The sequence below is a fragment of the Plecotus auritus genome (genome assembly GCF_963455305.1).
Source record: "Plecotus auritus genome assembly, chromosome: 1".
NCBI classification, from domain to species: domain Eukaryota; kingdom Metazoa; phylum Chordata; class Mammalia; order Chiroptera; family Vespertilionidae; genus Plecotus; species Plecotus auritus.
This window is the reverse complement of record NC_137770.1, coordinates 28916640-28939071: the sequence shown is the minus strand read 5'-3', so window position 1 is coordinate 28939071 and position 22432 is coordinate 28916640. Positions and strand designations below refer to the sequence as shown.

At 44.5% G+C, this 22432-nt stretch overlaps 1 protein-coding gene across 2 annotated transcripts in view; it reads left to right on the top strand.

Annotated features, from left to right (window-relative positions):
- The window catches only part of SIPA1L1 (signal induced proliferation associated 1 like 1), a 438278-nt gene that overhangs the window by 68396 nt on the left and 347450 nt on the right, over nucleotides 1-22432 (top strand). Inside the window, exon 1 of one of the 2 annotated variants that reach the window (XM_080665402.1) lies at nucleotides 21948-22012. The exons of the other annotated variant lie outside the window; for it this stretch is intronic. The gene's annotated coding sequence lies outside the window, so the exon portion shown is untranslated. Of the gene's footprint in view, nucleotides 1-21947; nucleotides 22013-22432 lie in introns of those variants that run through there. 2 annotated transcript variants of the gene reach the window in all.

Here is a 22432-nt window from a genome sequence, read left to right as displayed (position 1 = left end):
ATTGGTTGCCTCCTGCACTTGCCCTGACCAGGGCCCAGGCCTGCAATTGAGGTACATGCCCTTGACTGGAATCGAACTCAGGACCTTTCAGTCCACAGGCTGATGCTCTATCCACTGAGCCAACCTCCTTTTAGGGCCAAATGGTATTTCAAGGCTAGTCTGAGCACTAGGGAGTCCTGCTACGAGAAACATTGCTTATACTCTTATACTAGTATGTCTTTCAGCAAATGGACAAAGTTATAAAGTGTGTGTGTGTGTGTGTGTGTGTGTGTGTGTGTGTGTGAGAGAGAGAGAGAGTGTGTTAGTTTTCTAGTACTGTGTAAATTACCCCAAAGCATAGCTGCTTACAACAATAAACATTTGTGATTTTTAAACAGTTTCAGTGGGTCAGGAACCCAAGAGCAGCTTTCCTGGGGGGTTGAGACTTCAGCTGTAGTCCCAGTGTTGGCCAGGGCTGCACGATCCACTTCCAAGGTCATGCCCTCCCAATCTGCACGTTGGTGCTGGCTGCTGGCAGGACACCTCAGGCCTTCACCACATCGACCTCTCCAAAGGCTGCTGAAATGTCCTCATGACGTGGCAGCTGGCTTTCCCCGGAGCAAGTGATCCAAGCGAGCAAGGCAGAAACACGATGTCTTTTATGATCTAGCCTTGGGAGTCACACGCTGTCATTTACAAGCTAGTCCCACTGACTATACACATCAGGCAAGGGGTGGGGACTGCAGGAGGCCATGAATAACCAGAGGAAGAACACTGGGGACCGTCCTGGAGGTTCTGTTTCCCTCCCTTCTCCCCCGCCCCGCCTGCTTCCCTCCCTTCTCCACACTTGCTTGCTTCTCCACAGCTTCTCTTCCTTCTGCAACGCTTGGCTTCCTTCTTTGCTGTCTTCAGTCTTCGCTCTACTCCTGTATATGCAAATCAGCCACCATCTTGGTTGGGTTAATTTGCATACTCGCTCCTGATTGGCTGGTGGGCATGGCTTGTGAGTGTAGCGGAGGTACCGTCGATTTGCATATTACTCTTTTATTAGATAGGATTCTATATTAAATCTCCTTTGTTTCATGCTGAGAATCCTACCAATTAGAATATCTTGTAACTACCCATTTGCTTTTAGGTTAGTTCAGGTCTTTCAGGAGGAAAACACCAATATGGGGTCAGACACACAAGAGATTTTGGAGGGGAACCTCTTTGGAGGAATAAAGGCAAGGACGCAAGAGTAGCTGGGACAGCCTGCAGACACAGTGCTACGTTGGACGCCTGTGAAAGGGACACGGGGAAGGCAGGAAGACTGGTAGTAAGAGCCCCAGACTGCTGCTCAATTCTAAGAGAGTTTAGACGAGGGGATGGGGAGCCCTCTATGCTGGGACCAGCAGGAGCAAGCCTGTACTAACATACCCCCACCATGCTCAGTCATTGCTGGGAGCAGCCCTGGGGACATGGCCTCAGTGAAAACAAAACAGGGGATCCAGAAGGCAGACTGGGACTGTCAGTCAACTATGAGAAGTTCTGAAAAAGCCGCAGCTTCATCTCACAATATACACCACAGACTCGGATAACACTCCAGTGCTCTCACCACCAACAAGATCACTGAAAAGAGTTAAGGTTGTGGGATTTGATCCCCGAACATACAAGAATCAACAAATGAAAGCATAAATAAGTGGAACAACAAACTGATGTTTCGGTTTCTGTTTCTGTTTCTCTCTCTCCCTTCTTCTCTCTCTCTAAAAAATCAACTTAAAATAAATAAATACAAAGTGTTTTTACAAAGAGTGTTATGGGGAAAGCATGTATGAAAAGCATGTTGACATATTGAAATGACACTCTAACCAACCGAGCTACTGGCCAGGGCCTACTTTTATATTTATGATTCCGAATATAGTCATGCACAATTAACAACAGGGATAGGTTCTGAGAAATGCAACAGGTGACTTTGTTGTTGTATGAACATCATAGGGAGTATTTACACAAACCTAGATAGGATAGACTACTGCACACTTAGGCTATGTGGTATATCACTGTGGTTCATGCTGTCTGTTCTAACAAACATTGTTCCGTGACACATGATTGCATAGTCACTGCATGCTACATTCTCCCCTCTTTACCCTCACTTAAGACGTTCGTATTTTACACATCCTCTGCCAGGCTAAAGTTACACACATCCTCTCTCTTCACTGTCTCCTCTGCCTTTACCATAATCAGGTAAACTTAACCTGACTTCAGTGTATCCTTTTGTAACTCACACCTCCAGGACCAAAGTAAGGGTGTAAAATCTGTGATTTTTATTTATTTATTTATTTATTTATTTATTTATTTATTTACCTAAAACAGATCTTGAGGCACCCCAACCAGGGATCAAACCTGCAATCTGGGTATGTGCCCTGGCTGAGAATCAAACCCACCACCTTTTTGTTATTGTTGTTCCATTTATTTATTTATTGGGGTTATTTAAAAAATATATATATTTTTATATTGTTGATAGTATTACAGGTAGCTCCCATTCCCCTCCCCTTTAGCCCCCTCCTCCCAGCCCCTATCTCCCCCGCCCCCAGGTCTTTACCACTCTATTGCCCATGCCCATGACCTATGCATGTAAGTATGTAAATTCTTTGGTTTATTTCTTCTCGTCCAAACCCGCCGCCTTTTGGTGCATAGGACCACACTCCAACCAGCTGAGCACAGCGGCCAGGGCAGGGAAGATGTGCTCCTGAGCAGGCTCCTTCTATGACCCTGGGACATCAGGAGAGTGTGCGGAGGGGGGGCGGGGTGGGGGGGCGCAGGGCAGGAGCCCAGTGTATGGCTCAACCCTGCTGTGGTTAGAGGTGCTTCAGCTGAAAAGTTTGAGAAGCATTGATCTATATGTAGATCAGGGAGAAATTTTTCAGCTTTTAAAACAATTTAAATGACAATAAGTGAAGATCCGTAAAGCAGCTGGTGCAGCAGAGCCACTATTCTGGAGCACAGGTTTCAGTCTGGGTTTTGCATCTGCCCTCTCCTTTCTTGTTCAAGGCCCCAGGGTTTCCACAATTCGAAATGGCTCTGTAAATCAGGTGAGTACGCAGACAAATCCGGGGAAACTCACATTCCTAAGAGTCCCATCACGATTCCCAAGACGAAGGCTGTGTGAGAAAGGGCCATTGAACTTTTGTTGTTGTTGTTGTTGTTGGTAGTTTGCCCTTGGATGAATATGTGAAGTTACACGGGATCTCTTTGGCCTCCTGTATGAGAACTGATGAACATTTTTCTCTCATTTCCTTGATCTTTACCCCAAATTGATGCTGGCCTTCCAGATGCTGGTTTATTGTGCTCACCAGGCTTCCATGGCGTCCACTGTGAGGAGTCTTGCTGGGCAAGGCAACTGTCCCCTGGCGTGGGGACGGTAACCACCCAGGCAGAGAAACCCATGTCCAGTGCAGCGATGCCCATGCCTGGTCTAAATCCCACCTTGCCCCCTAGATTTAAGAAGGAGAAGGATAAAAAAGCAAATGAGCTTCTGGTTTTGGCTCCTGATTTCTCCTCAGGGCTAAATTCTCCCCACTCAAACCAAACACCTCCCACCTGCCAAGAAAAAAAATCTGGAGTTAAAAAAAAATCAGACTTGGTCTGCAGTTGCAGATACTATAGGACGTAAGGGTACAAGCCCTAGAGGTTGAGTGCCTGGATTTCAGTCTCAGCTGTGCCCCTTACTATTTCTGTGACCTTAGGGGAGTTATGGAGCCTTTTTGAGCCTCTGTTTTCTCACCTGGAAAATGGTTGACATGAGGATTAAATGTGATAATATATTAAATGTGGTAATATGTGCAAAACCTAATCTTCCTAGCATGTACTCAGTTATTAATAACTGTTAGATGAGTAGGATGCCATTCCTCAGGCCCAGCAAACAGGAGGACAGATGCCCTGTTCTATTCTGATTGCACAATCCATGAACCAAGAGTAGGCTCAATGTGCAGCTTCTCCTAACAGCTAATTAGCAGTGAGAGAACAATCCTATATTAGCAGTTCACACTCCAAACTGCTGTCTTCAGCTAATATCCCTTCAGATTTCAAATGATCAATATTAAACAACTCATTCAGATATCAGGATTATACGTGATGTTATCATATTTGCTACATCAGTTTCTTCAGAGCACAAAGTACCAACTGCCCTAGCTGGTTTGGCTCAGTGGATAGAGCATCAGCCTGCAGACCAAAGGGTCCCGGGTTCAATTCCGGTCAAGGGCACGTACCTCAGTTGAAGGCTCCTCCCCAGCCCGGGCTCTGGTCGGGGCTCTGGGAGGAGGCAACCAATTGATGTGTTTCTCTCATGTCGATATTTCTCTCTGTTTTTGCCTCTCGCTTCCACTCTCTCTAAAAATCAATGGAAAAATATCCTCGGATGAGGATTTAAAAACAAACAACTATTTTCTAACTTCCCCTCCATCCCCGACAGATAGTATTAATGAAACTGAGCATCTTTCCCATTGAGTCTGGATGAAATCTCAGAACCCTTGCAACACAGCGCCCACAGCCACTACAAGTCAATCAGAGTTGGCATGCCTGGTCAGTGGATGCTACTCTGAGACCTTATGTAAACATTCATTCAATTACTTGAATTTCCCCGAAAGAAAATTGTGGCTCTACCTTAAGAGGTCAGGAGACCCTCAGGACAGTAATAAAAGTAGTTGGATTTCTGAACTTTTATAATCAAAGATCATCCCTGACATAGGCATACCCAGGAACCACAGTGTGTGAAGCTCCCCGCCCCAGTTAGCAACATAAAGTACAATGTCTACAGTGCAAGCTCTTGCCAGAGAGCTGAACCTTGATGTTATTGCCATTCAAATCTTGCCAAACCATGTTAAATGCCCAATTGACTTCATATGAAAGTCAGATATGATCTACCTATTTACTTATAGTTAATCTAATAAGCTACATTTTGTAAAAAGCCGGATCACAAAAAATTTGTATACCAGGAACTGATTAACTGCAACCCCTTTGAGCTGTCCCTCTTCAAACCAAAACAATCACAACAAAAAATAAAAACAAAAACACCTCTATCTTTTGTAAAAAAAAAAAAAAAAAAAAAAAAAAAAATATATATATATATATATATATATATATATATATACACACACACACACACACACAGAAAATAAAAAGCTTTGTAGGATTATGGGGATTCACAGATACCAAGACTCTAGAAAATGTGGTTATTGTGCTTACGTATTATTCTTAGCTCTGAGCTGTAGAAAAAATGGTAGGTTAAATAATTCTCATTATCTGGGTAAAAGAAAGTATTTTCACTCTTTAGATGAGACACTTTCCTGGAATATAGCTATCAGGATTCGTACATGATGTTATCATATTTCCAAGTCTTCTGACTTTCTGCTTTTGCTTCTTTTATCTGAAAGCTTAGTCATCAAATATTCAGGGTAGATTGGCCATACAGCACAAAATCAACCCATATTCAGACTTGTCCTGTTTTATCACTTTCTGATTTTTGTTGTGGTTTGTTATTCAATGTATGAAACTTTCAAAAGTTTCTGTCTTAAAAACGGAACTTCATTTATCTTTGACCATATTGCCTAATAAATTGAAGTTTACTTACAAATCTTCACTGAATGAGGTCACTTCCTTAATAGCATTTCTGACAGATGGCAATTGCTGTTAGTAACAGCAGTTGACATCCTGGGAATTTAAATATTCAAAGCAATTCAACAAGAATTTATTTAGTAATCTATTTATGTGTCATAAACAATGTGGCTTGAGCTTCAAGGCATGCTGGGAGTTCCCAGTTAGGAAGAGGATTTGAGCTAACGCCGGCCAAGACCAAATCCCAGTCCAGGCCCAAGTCCAAAGTCAAGAAGTCTGAATTGGAAAGGTAAAATGGGACATGAAGCAGATATTAAAAAGCAATAAAAAGCTCTAATCCTTAAGGGTCAAGTCTGAGTCCAAGATCAGGGATATCTGTTGAGATTGATGAAAGTTATAACTGGTTGCAGGATCCAGAGCGAGAGATTGGCAGGCATTAGCTGAATTCATGGCTTCTATTTGTAGCTGGACTTCAGTTCTAGCAAGAAATGAATAGATACCAGTAGAGTAGGGAGGGAGGCTGTAGCTGGATGTATGCATGGCTGCCCAAAGACTAATTTCATCCCCAAGCAATGCAGACATTGGATATAGGACCATATGACTTCCATGTTCTACCATGGCAGACACTGTTATACACTCTCTGATATCCAGGACATTTCCTTTCTTCTTCCTTGTTCCTGGACAGTGACGTGCCCAGCCCCAGGCAGTGGATTATGAACAGTCTAAGCTAGTCATATCAGTCATGTTCTCCAACTTCCTGGACTCCCTTGCAGCAGTAAGTGCCATATGAACCAAGTGTAGTCAATGAGAGAGTGGGGAAGTTTGCTGAAGATGTCATTGGGAAAGCTTTTGTTTTTCCTTTAAAAGGAATAGAACAGACCGAGCCTTCACTCCTTTTTCCCCCATGACTTGCCTGTACTTGTAACTAGGAAGAAAACGCTAGGAGAGTCTAGGACAGTGGTCGGCAAACTCATTAGTCAACAGAGCGGCAAACTGCGGCTCATGAGCCGCATGTGGCTCGCGAGCCGCAGTTTGCCAACCACTGGTCTAGGAGATGCCAACCCTGCTGTCATTGACCACTAAAATAATGCCAGGAGCAACTTTTATTTTGTCTGCTATTATATAAGAACTAGAAGCCCGATGCATGAAAATTCATGCACTGGAGGGTGGGGGTCCCTCAGCCTGGTCTGTCCCCTCTCACAGTCCGGGAGCCCTCAGGGGCAGGGGGCGACCCAGAGATCAGGGGAAAGCAACGCTCTCATCACACCTCTGCTGCTGCCACTGCCGGCAGCACAAGCCTCTGTCAGCCCTGGTTACCTGAGCCTCAGGCGGCCCTGGGCGGCTGGGCAGCCACCACCCGAGGCTTGCCTGCACCTTGGGCCCACCCTGGGCGGCTGGGCAGCCTCCATCCGAGGCTTGCTTTTGTCTTGGGCCAGCCCTGGGTGGCTGGGGGGCTGAGGGCAGGTCCGGCCACACCGTGCACCTGCCGCCCCCCTGGCTGGGCTGAAAGGACTGTGGGACTCCGGCAGGGCTGAGGGGACTGGGCACCACCATCTTGTGGTTATGGGTGCCGCCATATTTGTGATGGTGTGATGGTCAATTTGCATATTCCCTCTTTATTAGATAGGATTATAAACCCCTTTGTTTAAGCCATTGATAGAATTCCATTATTCACAATGGAAAACATTCCTAACTAATACTCCATTCACAGTGTAGATGGAAATCCTAACCACTATCACATGCAGAAACTGGGGCCAAGTGTACATGTGGCAGAAGATGGGAACTGATATGTGTTTGGGGTGGGCTGAAGGCCCCAAAGAGGAAAATGACAATGAGCTTGGCTTGAGAGCCTTGTGATTTTGTTTGGGAGACCAGACTTATGACATGGTCTAATCAGATCCCATTTGAGTTATTTGCTCTAGTTTAGAAGACCATGTTTTAAGACGGACAATATCTAAGATTAGCCTAATATAGTCGAAACATTGGAAAGCATGTCATGGAAGAAATGGTTGAAGTAAGAGAATTGCAGCAGCAATAATGTTGGTATATGGAAGGCATTCCCACAGTAGGTGAAGCAGTCTATGTACTTCACCCCTACTATGCCCAGGGAAAATAGAAAAAAGATCGGGAATTACCATTATCTTCCATTTTCAGGAGTCTACTTTATAGATATTATTTATTCTTCCTTCTAGCCTTATCTTCCTGAAGTAAACTGAATACTTTAATAATGTGATTTAGAAAAACACAACATATGAAATAGTTTACCCCTAATTTCATAATCATCTAAGAAAACCAATGATATTTTTAAATCATTGGACAATACACAGTTCATATCATGTCTAAATCAGCAAATATGTAAGAATAAGAAGTCTATGGGTACAGGGACTGGTACCAAGAACATTAGGCATTTGATTTCAAATATAAATTATGTTTAACAGAGATGACAACAGAGATATATGTAGCATGCAGGCCCTATTCTTTTTTTTATGTGAAAAAATGGATTATGCCTTTGGGAAGGAATCTATCAAGAGTTCTTTGCAGCAAACAAAGAAACTCCTACTTCTAGAATGAGGAATACTGGCTTCGAAGACTTCCGTAGAGGGCTCAAGCCTCTTCCTAATTTGGCCATGCCTATGTTGCTAACCCTCTCTCCCATCATTCTCCAATCACCCAGAGACACTGGTACTGGGCTGATCACTGGTACTGGGCTGATCGCCTCAAGGTCTCCTGCGTGTGTCCTGGTCCCATTCTTTGCTCATTAGCAGCCAATGCCTGCCATAGAGTAGGTGCACAAAAACCACTGGCCCGAACCACATCCATTTCTTACCTGTGCTATTTTGCCAGCATGAAATCTTCTTCAACATCTCTGATTAGCAAAAGATTATACATCCTAAAACAAGGCCTTTTCTCATCATGTGGGTCCTCATTGATCTCTCTCCTGTCTAAACAACAGCAGCTGTAATCTGCATCACTGTTGGGAAAACATGTTGTCTTCCTGGGACCACTTCTTTAGTCACCTTCTCACGTTTTCCTTTCCCTTTTCCAGTATAACTCAGGTGTTCCAGGTGCGAAAGCAACTTGGGCAAAGCCCAGAGACCCACAAGAACATGGCATTCAGGGAACAGCTGGTACGTCAGTAACTGGATGGCCCTGTCCCTCAGGAAACATCCCTAAAAAGCAGAATCTAAACCAGTTGCTTCATAGTAAAAATATTATATTTTTGCTTTATGAATACAATATCCTATTATAGTCTAACCATATTATTCCAGACTCTTGCTAGAAATCTCAGACCTTAACCAACTGTGACATGTCAGTCTATTAAACTAAGTGGCTTCATGCCTAACAGCTCTGCTTTAGGACAAGGCAGCATCCTAGCTGGAAGGCTGCTGAACTAGGAACATTATCTTCCCTCTTCATCAAGGTGTGATGCGTGATTGCTCTGCCTTTCCTTTATGATCCTAACAATCTTTACAAGAGTGAGCCTTCTCTGACTTGTGATTGACAGGTTTGCCAAGGATGATAACTGGCCTAACCACTTGCCTTACAGATGAGAACTAAAATCATTTAGAATTTATCCCACTATCTCTGAGAACTGACTACAGTTTCTTCTTAGCATGCACAAGCTCTGTTCCTCAAAGAAGTTATCTCTGCCATTTAGTTCCCCTTTGACAGTTCAAGCTTCAGCTCCACACCACAATTTATTTGTAACACCAGGTATTATTAGATAAATAAACATTTGAATTATGAGCAACTGGAGATTATTAGACAATGGTTTTTTTTCTCTTGTACTTTTAACATTATCTCCTTCTAAAATTCGTTCTTGATTTCACTGATTAATTGTCTTGGAGAGTTCCTGAAAGATCATGAGTAGGAAGTGTAAACACATCAGCTTCTCCTCGGGGCTCTGGCTTGTTAGTGGCAGGGAGTGAGTGAACTCTCCTCTGTACTCCCAGAGTCTTTCACTGGGCCCAGACCTTACGACCTGTTCTACAAACATTTGGTGCTTAACCTCTGTGATGGAGTAAAGATGGCCACATATTCTTTACTATTCCTCTCTTTTACTGCACAGGCAGAGATGTAATTGCTTGACCAATAAAATATAGCAGGAGTGACAGTGTGCCATTTCTGGGCCCAGGTCTTTTTTTTTTTTTTAAGATTTTTATTTTATTTTATTGATTTCAGAGAGGAAGGGAGAGGAGGAGAGATGATAGAAACATCAATGATGAGAGAGGATCATCAATTGGCTGCCTCCTGCATACCCCCTACTGGGGATGGAACCTGAAACGCAGGCATGTGTCCTGACTGAAAATCAAACCAGGACTTCCTGGTTCATAGATCGGATGCTCAACCACTGAGCCACACCAGCTGGGCCCAGGTCTTTTTTTTTTTTTTTTTTTTTTTTATATATATATTTTATTGATTTTTTACAGAGAGGAAGGGAGAGGGATAGAGAGTTAGAAACATCGATGAGAGAGAAACATCGATCAGCTGCCTCCTGCACACCCCCCACCGGGGATGTGCCCGCAACCAAGGTACATGCCCTTGACCGGAATCGAACCTGGGACCCTTCAGTCCGCAGGCTGACGCTCTATCCACTGAGCCAAACCGGTTTCGGCTGGGCCCAGGTCTTAATGGATTGCTGGTTTCCACTTCCTGTGCCTCCAAACACTCTGGAAGCTCTGCCAGGTGAGACTGACTATCCTGAGATTACTTTGCTGAAGAAGCCAGCAAGCATTGCCAGCAATGTTCAGCCTTCCACCCATCCCTCCCAAGTTGCAGACTTATGAGTAGAGACTCCAGACTACCAGTGGGACATCACTTGGAACAGCAGAATTGCCTGACTGGGCTCTGCCAGAATCCTGGGAGCCACAAAATCATGGGATATAATAAAATGGCCGTAGTTTTAAGCCTCTAAGTTTTAGGGTAATTTGTTATATGATGAGAAATAATCAGAACACAATCTTGGGGGAGGCTTTGTGTATATTATTCAGAACCCCAGAAATCAGCTTGTGTACTGATAGCTATTGTTCACCTGGCTAGAGTGGGATGGTACACATGCAAGAAAAGTTGGGCAAATTCACTACTGATGGCCATGGTGCAATAAATACTGTTTTCTCATCTTGCGTACTCCTGGGTGATGTAGATCAGAGACCCAGACCAAGCTCAGGACACAGAGATTTCAAATAGGAGTCATCATAGTTCTTTATTCTGGTTATTGGAAGAGTTAACCACTGAGTAGAAATATCATTTCTAACAGAATGGGATTAGGTGGAAATTAAATGAACATAATGATAGAAAACAGATGCCTTTCCTTTCTCATCCTAATGGTAGGTCCAGTAAAATATGGTTGCAAAAATCAGACTGGGGATGGGATGAAATATAAGATAAATTTGAGCGGCCCAACTGGTGTGGCTCAGTGGTTGAGCGTTGACCTATGAAGCAGGAGGTCAATTCCCCATCAGGGTACATGCCTGGGTTGCAGGCTTGATCCCCAGTAGGGGGCCTGCAGGAGGATTAAGGATTCTCTCTCATCGCTGATGCTTCTATCCCTGTCTCTCCCTTCATCTCTCTGAAATCAATGTGTGTGTGTGTGTGTGTGTGTGTGTGTGTGTGTGTGTATGCATATATAAGTTTGAGCAGAGAAGGAAGAAGATCTAATTATCTGTATGTACTTTGATTTCTGGTTCAAGTGACTGGAAGACATCTTATTAGCATTTTAAGTTTTTCTGAAAACAACTGAAAGGAACAATTTAAGAATAAAATAATGACAAGATAGTGCCTTAATAAGAAAAACTCTTGGGTGGGGTGTTAAGAAACCTTAGTTTCAGTCCCAACACCTTAAAAATGATTTGACTTATTCTTAACTCTGTTTCTTATTGTAAAATAATACCCTAGTAGAAATTATGTGGGTTGAATTACAGGAGAGGAGATAAAAAGTGGCTTAGGAAAAAAAAAGACAACTGTATGGTTAATAAATAGTACCAACTCTTGAGAAGTTTAGGATAGTAACTCTTCCTTTTTAAAAACAAACAACCTTTTTTTAAAAAAGTTAAGATAAAAACAACCTCTTTTTTAAAAAAGTTAAGATAAAAAACACTCTTTTACTATTATATAAATGCTGATTATTAAGTTTATATAAAATATTAACTGTGGTTAGATCATGAAAGACAAGTGATTGAGTTAGGAAGACATAAACAGCAACATTGTCTAAGAAGGATGCAGCATCTAGACAGCTTCTGTGGCATCGTGAGCTGGTGTCACTGCCGCACAGTGACAGGCTGTGCGATGAAGGTCACATCAGCTGGTGATCAAGGGGCCCCTCTGGGGATGAAGGACTGAAGGAGCCTAGGAGGTTGCCACAATGGCACTGGCTGAAAGCAGCTCTCCTGGGCCATCAGAAGAGACTTCATGGTCTGGTAGCTGCTGTCACCGAGGGAACACATACTCAAAAGGAAAAGCCATTTCTTTTGCCTAGGAGGCAGCACCTGTGTAGACACCTGTGCTTCTCAAGCTGTGCTCCACAGACCCCTGAGGCACAACCCCTGAGGCGCTGATTAAACATGTCCAGTACTGGGACGCACTCCAGACCAACTATAGGGGAATCTCTGTACCAGGAGCCCAGGAATCTGCATCTTACAGGCACTCTGGGTGCTTTCACTGCATCCCACAGTTTAAGGACCGCTGCTCTGTGCTCCCTTGCACTTTCACTCCAACCTGGGTTCCTTTGTTCACCGAATGCCTCCAGGAATGCCCCAACCCCTCCATCTTCTTTACCACTGGGCCAAGATCTACTGGCTTCATAGAATCAAACTTCTTGATCTCTTTTTCAGAGCCTCTAATTATGCTACTTAATCCTGCCTTATTTTGTAACCTCTTTCATGTGTATAGTAAATCCCCCTTCCTGGCTTAATTCCATTAATTCTTGCCCAGGGCAGATAGATCCATCCCACTTTCAATGCTTCCCCTCTCTGACGAGGCCTGTTTCCTACCATCTTTTATTTTGAATAAGTGCTTTTATTCCAAGGCAGAAGGAAGGGCAATGCCCGCATTCCACACCCAGCATTGCATTGGGCTTCACTGATTGGACCTAAAGAAGCACAATATTTCTTCTACCACTATTGATTGTTTTTGGAGTTGTTTTTTAAAACATTATTCCCTTCACAATCAAAATCAATTTTTAAGAACGATTTTTTTTATTGATTTTTAAAGAGAGAGGAAAGGAGAGAGAGAAATATCCATGTGAGAGCGGAACACTGATTGGTTGCCTCCGGCATGCCTCTACCGAGAATCAAACCAGCAGCCTTTTGGTGCAGGGGATGATGCTCCAAACAACTGAGCCACACTGGCCAGGGCTCAAAATCAATTTTAACTAAAGACTTGATGTTTCTTAATGTTCCCCAACTACATGATAATCTCCGTAAGGGCTACAACCTAGTCTTATACCTCTTATGTAACTCCTCCACCCTACACATCCATTGCTGCCTGCTGTTCCTCTTCTCTGGGAACTGCCACCCTCGCAGACTTGTCATGGTTCCTCTGCGCCATTTTATACAACATGGCTTGGACTCTTGGTCACAGCTGGCTGGTCTAGAGGCAGGCACCTGATCCAAGGCTGGGTCAGGCAGGTCCTTTCCTCTCTGGGTATTTTGTAAACTTAGATGTTTGAGTTCGGAATGAACCCAGGAGGCATTTTCCCTATGTGGACCAAAAGAGTCAAGGAAAGCATTCTACAGAAGGAGAGAAGAATGCTATAGAGGCAGTTGCAGAGAGAGGGGCCCATGAGTGATGGAGAGAGGTTGGGTGGTATTACATTTCTATCCCTGGGAATCTGTTGGAACTCATAATTTTTAGAATAAAGTCCCTGTTCTGTGTAAACTAGTTCTGGAGGCTTTAAGGAAGTCTGGAAAGAATGAGGGCAAGAGAAAAGGGGGTGTGGATGGCTTTTAGGCAGCCAATCCACAGAGTCTAAAAAAACATGTATTATCTGACTTAATCTTCAAAACAACCATGTGTTTTAAAAATCTATGATTATTATTATTATTAATTATTTTAAAGGTAAGAAAACTGAGGTTTAGAGATGTTAAATAACTTTCCCCAGAACCACGTGGCTAGTAAGCATGGAGGTGGAAATGGGACTCAGGCCAGGGCTGATTCCACCGTGCAGAAATGCCTTCAGGTGAAGACCAGTGGGTGTGACACTTTTGTTCTTGTTCCCAGAATATCAATCCAGGCTAGGGGGATTAGAATGAATTCTACAAGCCAACTGCTTGGCAGGGACTGTGATTTGTGCTGCCCTCTAGAGGAAGTACGGAACAAGTGATGTGTAACTGCCCAGCAGCCCAGGGGTCCAGTAGCTTGGGAGCCACACTAGGAGAGGTGGGAGCAGCTGGGTGCAGCAGTCCCGGGCGTTCCACTGCCACTAGAGCAGCTAGTATGGGCTGGCCATGCCACAAGCAATGATGGAGATCCATTGTAGCAAGGCCAACCACAGCCACCTGGAGAGCTCTTCAGGAAGGGGGTGGGTGACTGAGAATTGACCGTGGGTGTCCACTCCCTCTCCACCCTACTAGCATGACTAATGGTTGCCCTTGATGTCTGAGATGGGTTTGTGGAATGGACACATGGAAAGGGGGCAGAAGAGGTGATAGGAATGGAGGGAGATTCAGGAAACTTTCTTTTTCAGATCTCAGAGTCCTGACCAAGAGCATACTATATAGGTCCCTGAAAGATGGCAACATGGCAACATACAAATATCTAGTCTAGAAGGATGGGCCCTTAGTATTCTCCTTTTTCATTTAAAGAAAGAGAAGTCCAGAAAAATTAAATAACTTTATTAAAGTTAGAGTTGAGCTGTTTGAGTTTGAGTCCAGAAACCCAAGCCAGAACCTAAGGTCTAGCAGATTTTCTTCCATGCCACTGGGTGGTATTTTCTTGGTGTGTCTGTAGGATATATAAAACAAAAACAAAACTGGCCTTGGCCATTTCTCATACCTAAGTAGATATACACATCACTACCCTCCAGATGAAAAGAAATAATAAAATGGAAAGAGACTTTTAAAAGCTTTAATTTCTGAAAAGTGATTTGTAAAAATTCAGGGTGAGTGCTGAGCTGTGTTAAGGTCCTAAAATACATATGAAGTATCAGCAGATTCATTTTCCCCTCTTTTTCCTCAAATAGAGGCTCTGAAGGCTTTAACATTCCAGTCGTGCTCCCTGGTATGCCTGTGAACAGACACCCTCGTTACATGTTTCCTGCACTCAGGCACATGCAAGGTTTGCTTTCTCCTGCAGACTCCTGCGCTCTCCTCGATGCCACTAGGCAGCTGCCATGCCAGCGCCCTGCAGCTCCCGGTTCTCATGAATGCCGCCTGGATCCAGGCTGGCAATGGAACCAACCAGATGGCTCTAGAAGGCCTCAGCCCACCACTTCTAAGTCATGAGCAAGACTCTTCTCATTTCTAGGGATTTAAAAAAGACAAGGGAGGGGAGAGAGATCTTTTCCCCCACCTTCCTTCCCTGACACATTCTCGACTATGAAATCTGATGAAAGGAAGGTTACTTGGGAGGAAAATTCCAGCTCCTAGGAAAATATTCAAGTTGTTTTAAAGAGTGCAAAGAACTCCCTGAAAGGAAATACTATTGGAGGGACGAATAAAAATATTTTTAAATGGTTCAGATAATTCTTTAAAAATTAAAGCTGGACTGGTATATGCTGGTGCCTACATAGGAAAAGGTCAAAAGGATTGGTGTCCTGGCCAGGTGGCTCAGTTGGTGGGAATGTTGTCCCATACACTAAAAGGATGTGGGTTCGATTCCCAGTTGGGCACATAACTGGGTTGTGGGTTCGACCTCTGGTCAGGGTGGGTAAGTGAGGTAGTCAACTAATGGATGTTTCTCACCTCTCTCTCCCTTCCTCTCTCTCTAAAATCAATAATAATAATAAAAAACAAACATATCAAGTGAGGATTTAAAATTAAAAAATAGAAGGACTAGTAAGCCATGGGATGTTTATTGAGCCCATATTAATAAGAAAATCATCAGAAAACCAGGAATGGCTTGTACTATAGCTCAATGGAATATTTCAAAAGAAGATACCTAGGAGAAGGAAAGAAAATTTGTGAGGGTCTTTTTAAGTAAAATGTTAGCAAAATGCAAAAATATGTCAGCAACGATAAGCTCCTACATTTACGACTCTACTCCTGACCTCTTCTCTGACCCATGAATTTCAAAATCTCATGTTTTAAGTGTGCTATCCCTACTAAACACAAATTTGAATATGTTTCTGCCTGGCTGAAATCCTTCAATGGCTTCTTATTGCCTAGAGAATAAGGCCCCAAATCCTCAACCTATCACACAAAGCCCCTACTGTTATTGCTGACATTGATGCCTACACCCTGGCTTGTCTCCCTGCCCTGGGCTCCTATATCTTCATGGCTCAAAAAGCTCAAGGAGGCTTCCTAATAGCAAGGTGTGTTCTTCCCTTTCTGACGTCAGGTAAAGCCAGTTAAGTGATTTCACCACCCAACCAGGATGGGAGCTCTGATTCTACTGTTATTAAACTTCATTAGTTTATTCCCCAAACGTAGTGAGTGTCTTGCTTGTGATTGGAACTATGCTAGACATTAGGGATTTAAGAGTGAACAAGACACATTATCCTGCCTACAAAGTTTACACACTGAGAAAATATTCTCAAAGGCTAAACCCAGCAGCGAGCTCCTGATAGGGGAGCCTGGGAAACACTACCCATGGTGGGGTTGGGCGGATGTCAGCCCCCTTGCAAGATATGGAAAGGAGAAGAGGGTGCCAGAGAGCAAGCAGGCAAATGACTAACACAGTGACCTTTGAACAGACACCTAAGGGAACTCAGAGAATGAGCCATGGAGGCACAGCAAAGGCAAGGTCTGGAGGCAGGAGAGTGCCTGGTATATTCAGGGGACCAGTGTGCTGGGGTGGAGAGAGGGAGGCTGGAGGAGGGAGATGAGACCGGAGCTCTAGATAGGCATCAGAGATAATATACAGATCTCTAGAGCAGACTAGGAACTTTGGCTTTTTCTCTGAGTGAGATGAGGAGCCTCGGTCACTTCTCTGCCCCAAGGCCTTCCAGGGCTTCTCAGTCTCTTAACACAGAAGCCGTGTGAAGAAAGTGTTTCAAGGATGAGAGTGGCCAACGTCTTCCCTGCTACTGAGCCGTAGGTTGAGGTCAGGATGGGAGTTGACCACTGGATTTAGTGACGAGTTAGTCACTAAGGGCCCCGAGAAGTGATCCTTTCCCTGGAGTGGTGGGACTGAAAGGCTGCTCAGAATAGACTCAAGAGAATGGGAGGAGAGGAATTGAAGACATGAAAGCAGGCGTGAAAAAATTTCTTTGAAGACTTCAGTGATAAAGTGAAGGGAGATATGGAATCTAAAAAATGTTTTATTTTTTTACCATGAAAGGTGTTACAGCATGCTTGTAAGGTCTTAAAAGGATTCAATGGAGAGGGAATTTTCCCTGATGCAAGAGAGAAAGGGACAATTTCCTGAATCCATGTCCCTGAGTCAGAGGGAAATGGGACTAGTACACGGGGAGACAGGTTAATCTTCGCCATGAGCACTGAGCATTCACTGTGAGCAACAGGATATGCAGACAGATGCACGTAGAGTGGTAGAGAGAGAGTGTGTGCTAAGTTCTCTTCTGATTGCTTTTATTATACCAGTGAAAAAAACTCAGGACCAGCCCCGCTGGTGTGGGTCAGTGGTTGAACATTGACCTATGAACCAGGAGGTCATGGCTCAATTCCTGGTCAGGACACATGCCCAGGTTTCAGGGTTTCGGGTTCACTCCCCAGTAGGAGGTGTGCAGGAGGCAGCTGATCAATGATTCTCTCTCATCATTGATGTTTCTATCCTTCTCTCCCTCTCCCTTCCTCATTCTGAAATCAATAAAAAAATATATTTAAAAAAGAAAAGCAGGACCATAAGCTGTGAGAAATAAGCTAGAGGTTTGATGGAGGAGGAGAAGGTATGAAATAGTCCTTTACGAAAGTGGGAGAGTGAACAAGAAAGTGTAGTATCTTTGCTAAGGAATGTTAATTGGTTATAAAGTAGTTGATGTTTTAAAAATGTAATAAATACTGTTATGAAGATGGGAGAATGAATTGTTTTAAGAAATCTAGTATTCAGGTAAGTAGAGTTACACACAGAGGGCTAAAACAATAAAACAAAAAAGATTGAAACAACATTGGGTATAATTTAATCTTTGATGATTTGGGGGCAATTTTTTTTAATAGTTAAGAGTCATTTTTTCTGAGTATTAGTTAATAATGCCTTGTAGATGTATAGCCCCTAACAGGAAATTCTTATCCTATATAATAAAAGGGTAATATGCAAATAGACCAAACGTCAGACCAACTGAACAACCAATCTAAGTGTAATATGCTAATGATATGCTAAGGCTGCTCAACCACTCGCTATGTTGTGCACTGACCACCAGGGGGCAGACAGTCGACTGGTCAACCAGTCGCTATGATGTGCACTACCACCAGGGGGGCAGATGCTCCGACCAGTAGGTTAGCTTGCTGCTGGGGTCCGGCTGATCAGGACTGAGTGAGATGGGCCGGACACGCCCTAGAGTCCTGCCGAGGTTCCTCCCCGGCCCGATTGATAGTGCTCCGGTGGGATCCCTCAGCCTGGCCTGCCCCCTCTTGCAATCTGGGACCCCTTGGGGGATGTTGGAGAACCAGTTTCAGCCCGATCCCACAGGCCACTCCCCTTGAGAGGGCACCAGACGCAGGGCTCATGGCTGGTGAGCGCTGCTGCAGCAGCGTGAGCCTCTCCTGACTGGGACTGATTGGGCATGAGCCCACGAGCCCACAGCAGGCACAGTGGGGCTGGGATGAGCGGGAGCGGCAGGTAGGAGCTGCAGGTGGCGTTGGACAGAGGGTTTTGACCCGATCCCTGCAGGCCACACAGAGGGACCCCACTCATGCACGAATTTCTGCACCGGGCCTCTAGTCTTATGATAATATGATGGACAAACCAGATTTTAATAGCAAAACATGTAGTTGTGAATTGATGTTTATATTACTAAAAAATATCAATTTTCCTTGCTTGGTAGGCCTTGGTGTCAAAATTCTTTTCATATTGGATATGCTAGGGTGTGTTGTTGAGTAGAAGTGAATAACCAGAGGGAAATTAATTCAGCTGAACAGGAAATAAGATGGTAAATGACTGGATGCTCACCTTATCGCTAAGAAATGTTACACATTCCTCAGCTATGTGTGGAGGGGTTGTGCAGAGACAGAGGAGCCAAGAAAGAGAGCAGACAAGAAGCGGGTTGAGATCTAATCTGTGCTTGGCAAACTCTCTACTCCTCATTTCCCTCTCCTGCTGCTCCTTGTCTGTTATTTTGAAACCTCTGGAAGGTCAGGAAGGATACAGGAGTCCCTGACCCAGAAAATGTGCAGTTGGAACCTTAACTTTGGTGGGTTTTTGCCTTTTATTTCCTCCAGAAATACTAGTGAAAGTTCTGCCACCATGAGGGATAAATAGTAGTCCAGGGCCCTGAAAGAGCAGTTTTTCTCTGGAACAGTTTCTACTATTTTACTATGCCTGAAGGTTAGGGAAGTTATCTTTGTAATTTGAGGCCAATACCAATCTCGTGAGCCTCATAAGAAGCACTGAATAAAGTTAATAGATTTGGTCAGCACTTGGATCAATTATTTCAAATGTATCAAATGGCTCTCTGGGAGTCATAAAACAGGTGGCCCTGAAATTGTACTATCTGGTGGATATAGATTGGCAACCGTCCTTTAAGGGCAAAACGATGTTAAAAGTTGAGCCAGAGCATATGAACAACTGGTTGTCTGCTATGCTATGAAAGATGGTTCCTTAAAACAGATAAACAGCTTGACGGTGATGCTCCCTTTGTGTAAAATTTTGATACTAAAAATACTGTCTGGCCCTGGCCAGTGTGGCTCAGATGGTTGGGTGTCATCTGGGGCCCATAGGTTGCCAGTTATATTCCTGGTCAGGGCACATGCCTGGGTTGCCAGCTCAATCCCCCATGGGGGGGCATGCAGGAGGCGGCCAATGGATGTTTCACTCTCACATCGATGTTCCTCTCTCTCCCTCTCCCTTTGTCTCTCTCTAAAAACCAATTAAAAAACAAACAAAACACCATACTTCCTTGTGTCCCTCCCTCCTTTCTTCTTAAAATTATTTTGGTGGGGGTATGGATGTATTCAGTTTGTGTCTTTGGTTTGAGCTGGCATATTTATTAAATAACAAGGAATCTGTTTTGAGTTAGTGTAAAAGCAAACCAGGAACAATGGATTCTCTTTGAAATTACTGTAACATGGTCAATATTTTTGTTATTTTCATACTTGAGACAAGAGAACTTTAAAATCCACTTGTCAACATGTAGCTAAACTTTGTGAAGCTGACCTATAAAATGAAACAGTCGTGTGTTTTTTATTCTGTTTGATGTAAAAGGAAAATATCTGTTATTTATTGGAACTTTTCCTAAGCCTAAGAGCTATAGATTTTTAAAGCTGTAGTTCCTTAACATCTGGTCTACTCATTTTACAAGTGAAAAATCAGAAAGATTAAATAACTTCTCAAGGAGCATCAACTATTAGTGATATGCTAGTTTCCTGACTTTGTCTAGTGCTTTTTATCACCGTATCACTAGATTCCTAATATAAAAACTTTCATCCACATAGCATTTAAGCTTACAAGTAACCTAAAAGAGACTTAATGTACTTTTAAAAAAAATATATTTTTATTTATTTCAGAGAGGAAGGGGGGGAGGGAGAGAGAGAGAGAGAGAGAGAAAGAGAGAGAGAGAGAGAGAGAGAGAGAGAGAGAGAGAGAGAGATATCAATGATGAGAGAGAATCATGGATCCGCTGCCTCCTGCACTCCCCACACTGGGGATCGAGCCCACAACCTGGCATGTGCCCTGATTGGGAATTGAACCATGACCTTCTGGTTCATAGGTCGATGCTCAACCACTGCGCCATGCCAGCTGGCTTAATATACTTTTTTAGGTTTCTAGTTCTAATGGGTTCAATAATGGTTCCCCATATTGATGTAAATAGGGATAGAATCTATTCTTTAAAGATTTTTTTTCTTAACTTTTATTATTGATTTGAGAGAGAGAAGAGAGAGAAACATCTAATCCAGATACCATGAAATCAATTTTTACTCATTTTGATATTGAAAGTTTAAACTTAACTTCTACTTATAGTATCTATTTTATTTAGGCAGTGGGTATATAAAACCCCCAAAGAAAAGTTTCTAAAATTAAAAGAAAAAACTGGATTTGAAAAGATTTCATGTTCATCCTTAACAGCATTTTGGAGTAGGTACAAAGGCGTCTGAAGAAGCTTAGTGATTAAAATAAAATGTCCCCCCTCCCATGGTGATTAGGGTTTTTATGAAACAAAGATGGAGAAAGGAGGGATTATAACTATTAAAAACAGACACATTCTGTGTGAACGGAACTGGGAGGTTAGTTTAGTAGACTGAAAAACGTTATAACTGTGGAGTAAAAACTTATATTCTAAGCCTAGGCATTTTTCCAGGGTAGGGTGAAAGAAAAGGACTAGGACAGGCACAGATTGTTGCGTTCACCCCTCCCCCCACCCCAATAGACGTTAAGTAAATACCTAATATGTACCAAGCCTGTGGAAGCGCTGAGAATACAAAGATGAGTCAGGCAGCTACTCAAGGAGCCCACTCTGGTGGTGGTGGCGGCTGTACGGAGGGGTGGGTGGGGAGGAAAGAGAGGGAGGGAATGGAGTGGGTGGAGGGTGAGGGATGAGATTAGACCGGGTGACCGAAAAACTGAATATATGTAAGAGAAATACAAGGGTACAGATATGCGCAGACTTTTTAGGCAGAAATCTACCCCAGAACCTCTTAAAAACACAATTAGCCTTAATTGCCAGATGTGGCCAGCTCTCAGGACGCTGGTCTTCTCCAGATGTCCTCTCTGAGTAGGTTAAAAAATCCTCCCGCTTCCAGTCCTCGCTTTCCCCACCGTGAGGGCGTCGGGCAATGGAGGGGGCGGGTTGAAAACTGCACCCACGTTTGCTGCTTCTTCTCTGCAGGGCTTTGCCGTCGTCATAGCAACTAGGAGTTCCGGGATCCCCCACCTTCCCCCAACTCCTACCACTTCCCCCGGCGGCGGGGCAGAGCTGCCGCTTTTCTCGCGAGATTTGCGCGCAGAGCCGTGCAGCTCCGCGGTGATCTCACCGCGACCAAGGAGGGAGGGAGGGTGTGAGGGAGGGGGAGGAATGGGGCTGAATGGGGCGGGGAGGGGAGGGGAGGAGACGGGAAGGGCGAGTTCGGCGCCACCACCGCCGGCAACTTTGTGAACGAGTTCAGTGCGAGCGTGAGCGAGTGAGCGAAAGTCAGTGCGGCGCTGAGTGCCCGGGAGAAGGGTCCCCGGGGAGGGCCAGGTCTGGACTTCAGAGGCCGCCCCCGCCCCCCAGCCCCGGCCATCCATCCCCTCCTGCCTCCGTGGCTCCCTTCCTATTTCCTCCCGCCGCCGGTCTTCCCCGGCCTTCCCACCCCCGTCTGCAGTTACCTGTCCCCTCCCCACTCGGCACGCACCTCCCCTTCCCCGGCGCCCACCTAGGACCTCTGAACCTCGGACCCCCAGACACCCCGCACTCGTTTCCCGCGCCGGCCGCCCCCTCGGCTCTTAGATCTCCTGGGGGCTGGCGGGCGGGATGGGGGGGTGCCGAGCTTTGGAGGCGGCGCGAGCTGGGACCCGTGCGCCCAGACAATAGTTGATGCTCGGGGACCGGGCACCTCCACCCCCTACTCCACCGGGAACGCGCCCCCCGCCGGCTGCGCTCCAGTCTGCATTCCGGGTC